The sequence below is a fragment of the Passer montanus genome, unplaced genomic scaffold (genome assembly GCF_014805655.1).
Source record: "Passer montanus isolate IOZ18808 unplaced genomic scaffold, ASM1480565v1 scaffold375, whole genome shotgun sequence".
Lineage (NCBI taxonomy): Eukaryota > Metazoa > Chordata > Aves > Passeriformes > Passeridae > Passer > Passer montanus.
Genome location: NW_024368541.1, coordinates 25369 through 32091, shown reverse-complemented (window position 1 = coordinate 32091; position 6723 = coordinate 25369).

Below are 6723 nucleotides of genomic sequence, written 5' to 3'. Positions count from 1 at the left end.
CGGGGGGGCGCGGGGGAAGGGGGAGGGACCGGGACCGCCGCCGCCCGCCCCGGGACCGCCCCGGGACCGCCCCGGGGCCGCGGGACCCCCGGGAACGAGCCCCTAGCCCGCGGGACCCCCGGGACCGAGCCCCGGACCCCGCACGGGACCCCCGGCAACGAGCCCAGAGCCCGTGCGGGACCCCCGGGACCGAGCCCCGACCCCCGGGACCGCCCCGGGGCCGCGCGGGACCCCCGGGAACGAGCCCCGAGCCCGCGGGACCCCCGGGAACGAGCCCCGACCCCCGGGACCGCCCCGGGGCCGCGCGGGACCCCCGGGACCGAGGAGCCCCATGTGCCCCATGGCAGGGGGATCTGTGCCCCATGGCGAGGGGGCTTCGTGCCCCATGGAGAGGGGGCTTCGTGCCCCATGGCGAGGGGGCTTCGTGCCCCATGGAGAGGGGTGTCAGTGCCCCATGGAAAGGGGTGTCAGTGCCCCATGGAGGGGGGTGTCAGTGCCACACGTGCCCCGTGGCGAGGGGATCGCAGTGATGTGTGCCCCACGTGCCCCACGTGCCCCATGGTGAAGGGGCTTCGTGCCCCCTGGCCAAGGGGATCAGTGCCCCCCAGGAAGGGATCCCGCTGCCCCATGGCACAGGGACTGTGTGCCCCACACAAAGGGGGTACAGTGCCCCACAGAGAGGGGGTTCAGTGCCCCACACAAAGGGGGTTCGGTGCCCCACAGAGAGGGTGTTCCCCGCCCCATGGCACAAGGGGTTCAGTGCCCCGTAGCACAGGGACTGTGTGCCCCACAGAAAGGGGGTGCCCCATAGCAAGGGAGTTCGGTGCCCCACAAAGAGGGGGTTTGGTGCCCCACAGAGAGCAGGTTCCCTGCCCCATGGCACAGGGACGGTGTGCCCCACAGAGAGAGGGTTCAGTGCCCTATGGCAAGGGGGTTCGGTGCCCCATGGCACAGGGTCTGCATGCCCCACACAAAGGGGGTTTATGCCCCACAGAAAGCGGGGTCCCTGCCCCATGGCGCTCCCCACATCAGCAGCTCCCGTGCCCCACGGCCGGGGGCCGCGCACCCCACAGCGCTGCCGTGGGGCGCCAGAGGCACAGCGGGGCCGGGGGGGCCGGGGGGGCCGGGGGTCACCATGGCGATGCTGCACACACAGACATTAAACAGAGTTTTATATCGGAAGTAGCGAAACCACAGCGCGTCATCCCGAGGGCCCCCCCGGCCCCGGCAGGGTCGGGCACGGACCAGGGACGTGGCACGGGGACACGGGGGGACACGGGGGGACACGGGGGGACACGGGGGAACACGGGGCTGGCCACACGGCCCTGGTGGCCCTGCACACCTGCGCACACCTGGGCACCCCCACTAGCCCGCGGCAGGGTCCCCGTGGCCACCGCGGGTCCCCGTGGTGGCCGTGCCCGGACCGTGGGGGCCGTGCCAGGGCTGGGGGTCACAGGTGGCCACGGTGGCCCTGCCGGGTCCGTGGTGGCCCTGGTGGCCCTGCCAGTGCCCATGGTGGCCCTAGGGCCCTGCAGAGGCCCTGGTGGCCGCGGGGGCTCGCTGTGGGTCCCGTGGTGGCCCTGGTGGCCCCGGGGGGCTGCGGTGGCCCCGTGGGCTCGCCGTGGGTCCCGCGGTGGCCCTGCCCGTGCCCGGGTGGCCCTGCTGGCCATGCCGGTGCCCGGGTGGCCCCGGTGGCCCTGTGTAGCCGGCGGTGGCCCCGTGGGCTCGCCGTGGGTCCCGCGGTGGCCCCGCCGGCCCCGGTGGCCCCCGGGGCTCGGGATGCCCTTTCTAGGCAATGGCAGCGGCCGGGGCAGCGCCCACGCGCCGCCGGCGCATTCCGAGCGCCTGAGTCAGCCCGGGAGGAGCGGCGGCAGCGGGGCCGCGCGGCGCGGCACGGCACGGCACGGCACGGGAGGGAGGGCAGGGATGGCAGGGACAGGGGTGTCACCGGCACGGCACGGCACGGCACTGACAGGGGTGTCACTGGTGTGAAACAGCACGGCACGGCACGGCACGGGAGGGATGGCAGGGACAGGGGTGTCACCGGCACGGCACGGCACGGCACGGCACGGGAGGGAGGGCAGGGATGGCAGGGACAGGGGTGTCACCGGCACGGCACGGCACGGCACTGACAGGGGTGTCACTGGTGTGAAACAGCACGGGTTTATGCCCCACGTGCACACCTGCGCACACCTGGGCATCACCGGCACGGCACGGCACGGCACTGACAGGGGTGTCACTGGTGTGAAACAGCACGGCACGGCACGGCACGGGAGGGAGGGCAGGGATGGCAGGGACAGGAGTGACACTGGCATGGCAGTGACATGGGTGACACCAGCACAGCACAGCATGGCACAGCATGGCTCGGACAGGGATGTCACCAGTGTGGGACTGCAGGACACGGCATGGCAGTGACACGAGTGCCACCACCATGGAACAGGGCACGGTGTGGCACTGACACGGGTGCCACCAGTGTGGAACAGCACGGCATGGCACAGCGTGGCAGGCATGGCAGTGACAGGAGTGCCACCAGCATGGAACAGGGCACAACGTGGCAGTGACAGGGATGTCGCACGCATGGGACAGGGCACAGCGTGGCAGGCATGGCAGTGACAGGAGTGCCACCAGCATGGGACAGGGCACAACGTGGCAGTGACACGAGTGCCACCACCATGGGACAGGGCACGGCATGGCGGTGACAGGGATGTCACCACCATGGGACAGGGCACAGCGTGGCAGGGATGGCAGCGACACGGGTGACACTGGCACGGCACACACACGGCACCACGCTCGTGTGCCCTGGCACTGGGCAAACTGGGAGCACTGGGTGGGGAGCACTGGCAGTGACTGGGAGCACCATGTGGGTGGGGGGTCCCCAATAAAGGTCAGGGGTCCCCAGTATGTGTCAGTGGTCCCCATTATGGGTGGGGGGGTCTCCAATATGGGTTGGGGGTCCCCATATGGGTCAGGGGTCCCTGATATGGGTCATGGGTCCCCATTATGGGTTGGGGGATCCCCGCTATGGCTTGGTGGTCCCCGTTATGGGTTGGGGGTCCCCATTATGGGTCGGGGCTCCCCAGTATGGGTGGGGGGTCCCCACTATGTGTTAGTGGTCCCCATTATGGCTCGGTGGTTCCATTAAGGGTAGGGGTCCCCATTATGGGTTGGGGGATCCCCAATATGTGTCAGTGGTCCCCATTATGGGTCGGTGGTCCCATTAAGGGTGGGGGTCCCGGCCCCCCGGCCCCCCCGGGCGCGCTGCTGCGGCGGGGCTGAGTCACGGCCGTGACTCACGGGCGGAACCGGGACCGGGCGGGGCCGGGGGGGCCGGGGCTTGCCCGGGGGGGTGTCCCCGGGGGTGTCCCCGGTGTGGGGGAGGGTCCCGGGGGTGCCCCGGGTGTGGGGGAGGGTCCTCGGGGCCCCTCCCGGCTGTTTGGGGGGGGGTTACCCCCCTCCCCTCCCCGTGTCCCCCTCCCCTCCTTTCCCGGTGCGGCCGGTGAGTCACCGGGCGGGGCCGGGGGGCTTTGGCGGGGCCGGGACCCCCGGGAGGAGCCGTGGGGACCCCCAGGACCCCCCCCGGGACCCCCGCGGCATGAGGCGCGTTGGGCACCGTGCGACCGGCGCCCCCCCCGCCTGCCGTGCCTCAGTTTCCCCGCTCTCATCGCGCCGGAGCGCGCCCTGCTCCCCGGAGATGCCGGGGGGCGCTGCCGCGCCGGGCGGGGGCAGCTCGGGGGTCCCCATCTGCAGACCCCCACCCCCCTCCCCGAGCCCCCATCCCGCCGGGCGCGCAGGGGTTAAAGGAGGCTGCGGGCCCTTTAAATGGGCGGGGCGGGGCTGAACGGGGCGGGGCGTGCCCTGGGAGGGGCTGGTGGCCAATCAGCGCCGAGGAGGAGGGGCGTGTGGCCAGTGGGCGGGGCCTCAGGGCTGAGCTGAGCCCCGCCCCCGTCAGAGCCTGGGGACACCTGGGGACATCTGGGGACATCTGGGGACACCTGGGGACAGCTGGGGGACACCTGGGGACACCTGGGGACATCCCACCCACACCTGGGGACACCTGGGGACATCTGGGGATACCTGGGGGACACCTGGGGACACCTGGGGACACCCCACGCACACCTGGGGACACCCCACGCACACCTGGGGTCTCACAGTTTCCCATCCCGGGACCAGAGCAGCTTTGGGGTCAAACCCGGGGGAATTGGGGTTCAGCCCGGACACCTGGGGACACCTGGGGACATCTGGGGATACCTGGGGGACACCTGGGGACAGCTGGGGACACCCCACGCACACCTGGGGTCTCACAGTTTCCCATCCCGGGACCAGAGCAGCTTTGGGGTCAAACCCGGGGGAATTGGGGTTCAGCCCGGCAATGGCCCCGCCCCCCCCCCCCAGTTTTTTCCCTTTTCCTCCATTTTTCACCCCAAAAGGGTTTTTACCCTGCTCCTTTGGGGCTCCTGGGGTTCGCTGGGTGCTGGGGTTGGGTTTGGGGTGAATTCCCTGGGATTGGGGTGAATTCCCTGGGTTTGGGGTGAATTATCCTGGGATTCAGTGCCTGAGTGGGGAGGGATCCTGGCGGGATTCCAGAAGCTTCCCTGGGCAGAAGGAATGCCAGGAACAGGGGGAGATCCCACCAGGAGATGGATCCCAAAATCCCGCTGGGATCCCCAAAAGAACAGGGGCAGATCCTGGATGGGAGCAGATCCCAAAATCTGGGGCAGGGACAGGTCCCGGATGGGAGCAGATCCCAAAATACAGAACAGGGACAGGTCCCGGATGGGAGCAGATCCCAAAATCCCGCTGGGATCCTTGGGGTGAATTCCCTGGGATTGGGGTGAATTCCCTGGGTTTGGGGTGAATTATCCTGGGATTCAGTGCCTGAGTGGGGAGGGATCCTGGCGGGATTCCAGAAGCTTCCCTGGGCAGAAGGAATGCCAGGAACAGGGGGAGATCCCACCAGGAGATGGATCCCAAAATCCCGCTGGGATCCCCAAAAGAACAGGGGCAGATCCTGGAGGGGAGCAGATCCCAAAATCTGGGGCAGGGGCAGGTCCCGGATGGGAGCAGATCCCAAAATCCCGCTGGGATCCCCACGAGAACACGGACGGATCCCCGATGCTGCTGCACGGAGCACGCTGTGGGATCCCCGTCCCACCGCGGACCCATCGATCCCACATCCCCCCAGGGGATCCCCTGGGTGAGTTTGGGGTGAAAACACCGACATTCGGCTGTCCGTGGCGCCCGCAGCATCCCCAGGATCCTCCCCGGGCGGGACTTTCCCAACCCCACACATCCCCCCCGGCCCAAAACCCCCCGATCTTGCCCCAAAACGGCGCTCGGGGATTGCCGGCATGGCCCGGGGCGGGCAGCGCTCATCGCGGCGATTACCGAAATCGCGGTGATTAACCCCAATCCGCGACAGGCCGCGATGGCCGCGCCCCGCCCGTCTGGACACCCCCGAAGGCGGCGGCGCTGACCACGCGCGGTGCCTAGGCCCCGGAGCGGGGCACCGGCAGCGGCCACGGCACCGGCACCGCCGGCACCGGCAGCACCGGGAGCACTGGGAGCACTGGGAGCACTGGGACGGAGCGCTGGGAATACTGGGAGCACTGGGACGGAGTGCTGAGGTGTCCAGCAACACCGACTAGAGCAGCTCCACGCCACGCCAGGAGAACTGGAAGCACCGTGAGCACCGGGAGCACTGGGAGCACTGGGAACACCGGGAGCACCGGGAGCACTGGGAGCACTGGGAGCACTGGGAACACCAGGAGCACTGGGACGGAGTGCTGTGGTGTCCAGCAACACCAGCCGGAGCAGCTCCACGCCACGCCAGGAGAACTGGAAGCACCGGGAGCACCGGGAGCACCGGGAGCACCGGGAGCACTGGGAGCACTGGGAACACCGGGAGCACCGGGAGCACTGGGAGCACTGGGAGCACTGGGAACACCGGGAGCACCGGGAGCACTGGGAGCACCGGGAGCACCGGGAGCACTGGGAGCACTGGGAGCACTGGGAACACCGGGAGCACTGGGAGGCGTGGCTGGCGTGTCCAGCTCCACGCCACCAGCGACACTGGCCGGAGCAGCCCCACGCCGCGGCAGAACTGGCGACACCAGAAACATCTGGAAGAAGGAGCCACATGCGGCCACGCGCCATGCGGGGACCGCCGGTGACACCACGCCACCAGCGACACTGGCCGGAGCAGCCCCACGCCGCGGCAGAACTGGCGACACCAGAAACATCTGGAAGAAGGAGCCACATGCGGCCACGCGCCATGCGGGGACCGCCGGTGACACCAGAGGTGGCATGAGAGGCGACACAAGAGGCGACACAAGAGGTGACACCACCAGAGGTGACACCAGAGGTGACACCAGAGGTGACACGAGAGGCGGCACAAGAGGTGACACCAGAGGTGACACCAGAGGCGGCACAAGAGGTGACCCCAGAGGTGACCCCAGAGGTGACCCCAGAGGTGACACCAGAGGTGACACGAGAGGCGGCCACGCCACGGCAGAAGCGCCGCAGCCTCGCCGGGGAGGCGCGAGGACGCCGCGGTGTCCCCTGCCATGCCGTGCTGGTGGCACCGGGGTGGCCGTCGCGCCGCCACGCCTGGAGACCACGGGACACTTCGACATGTGGCGGGACTACCTGGGGCTGGCGGCCGTGCTGCTGCGTGAGCCTGCGGGCCTCGGGGACATCTCGGTGTCGCTGGGAGCTCTGGCTCCG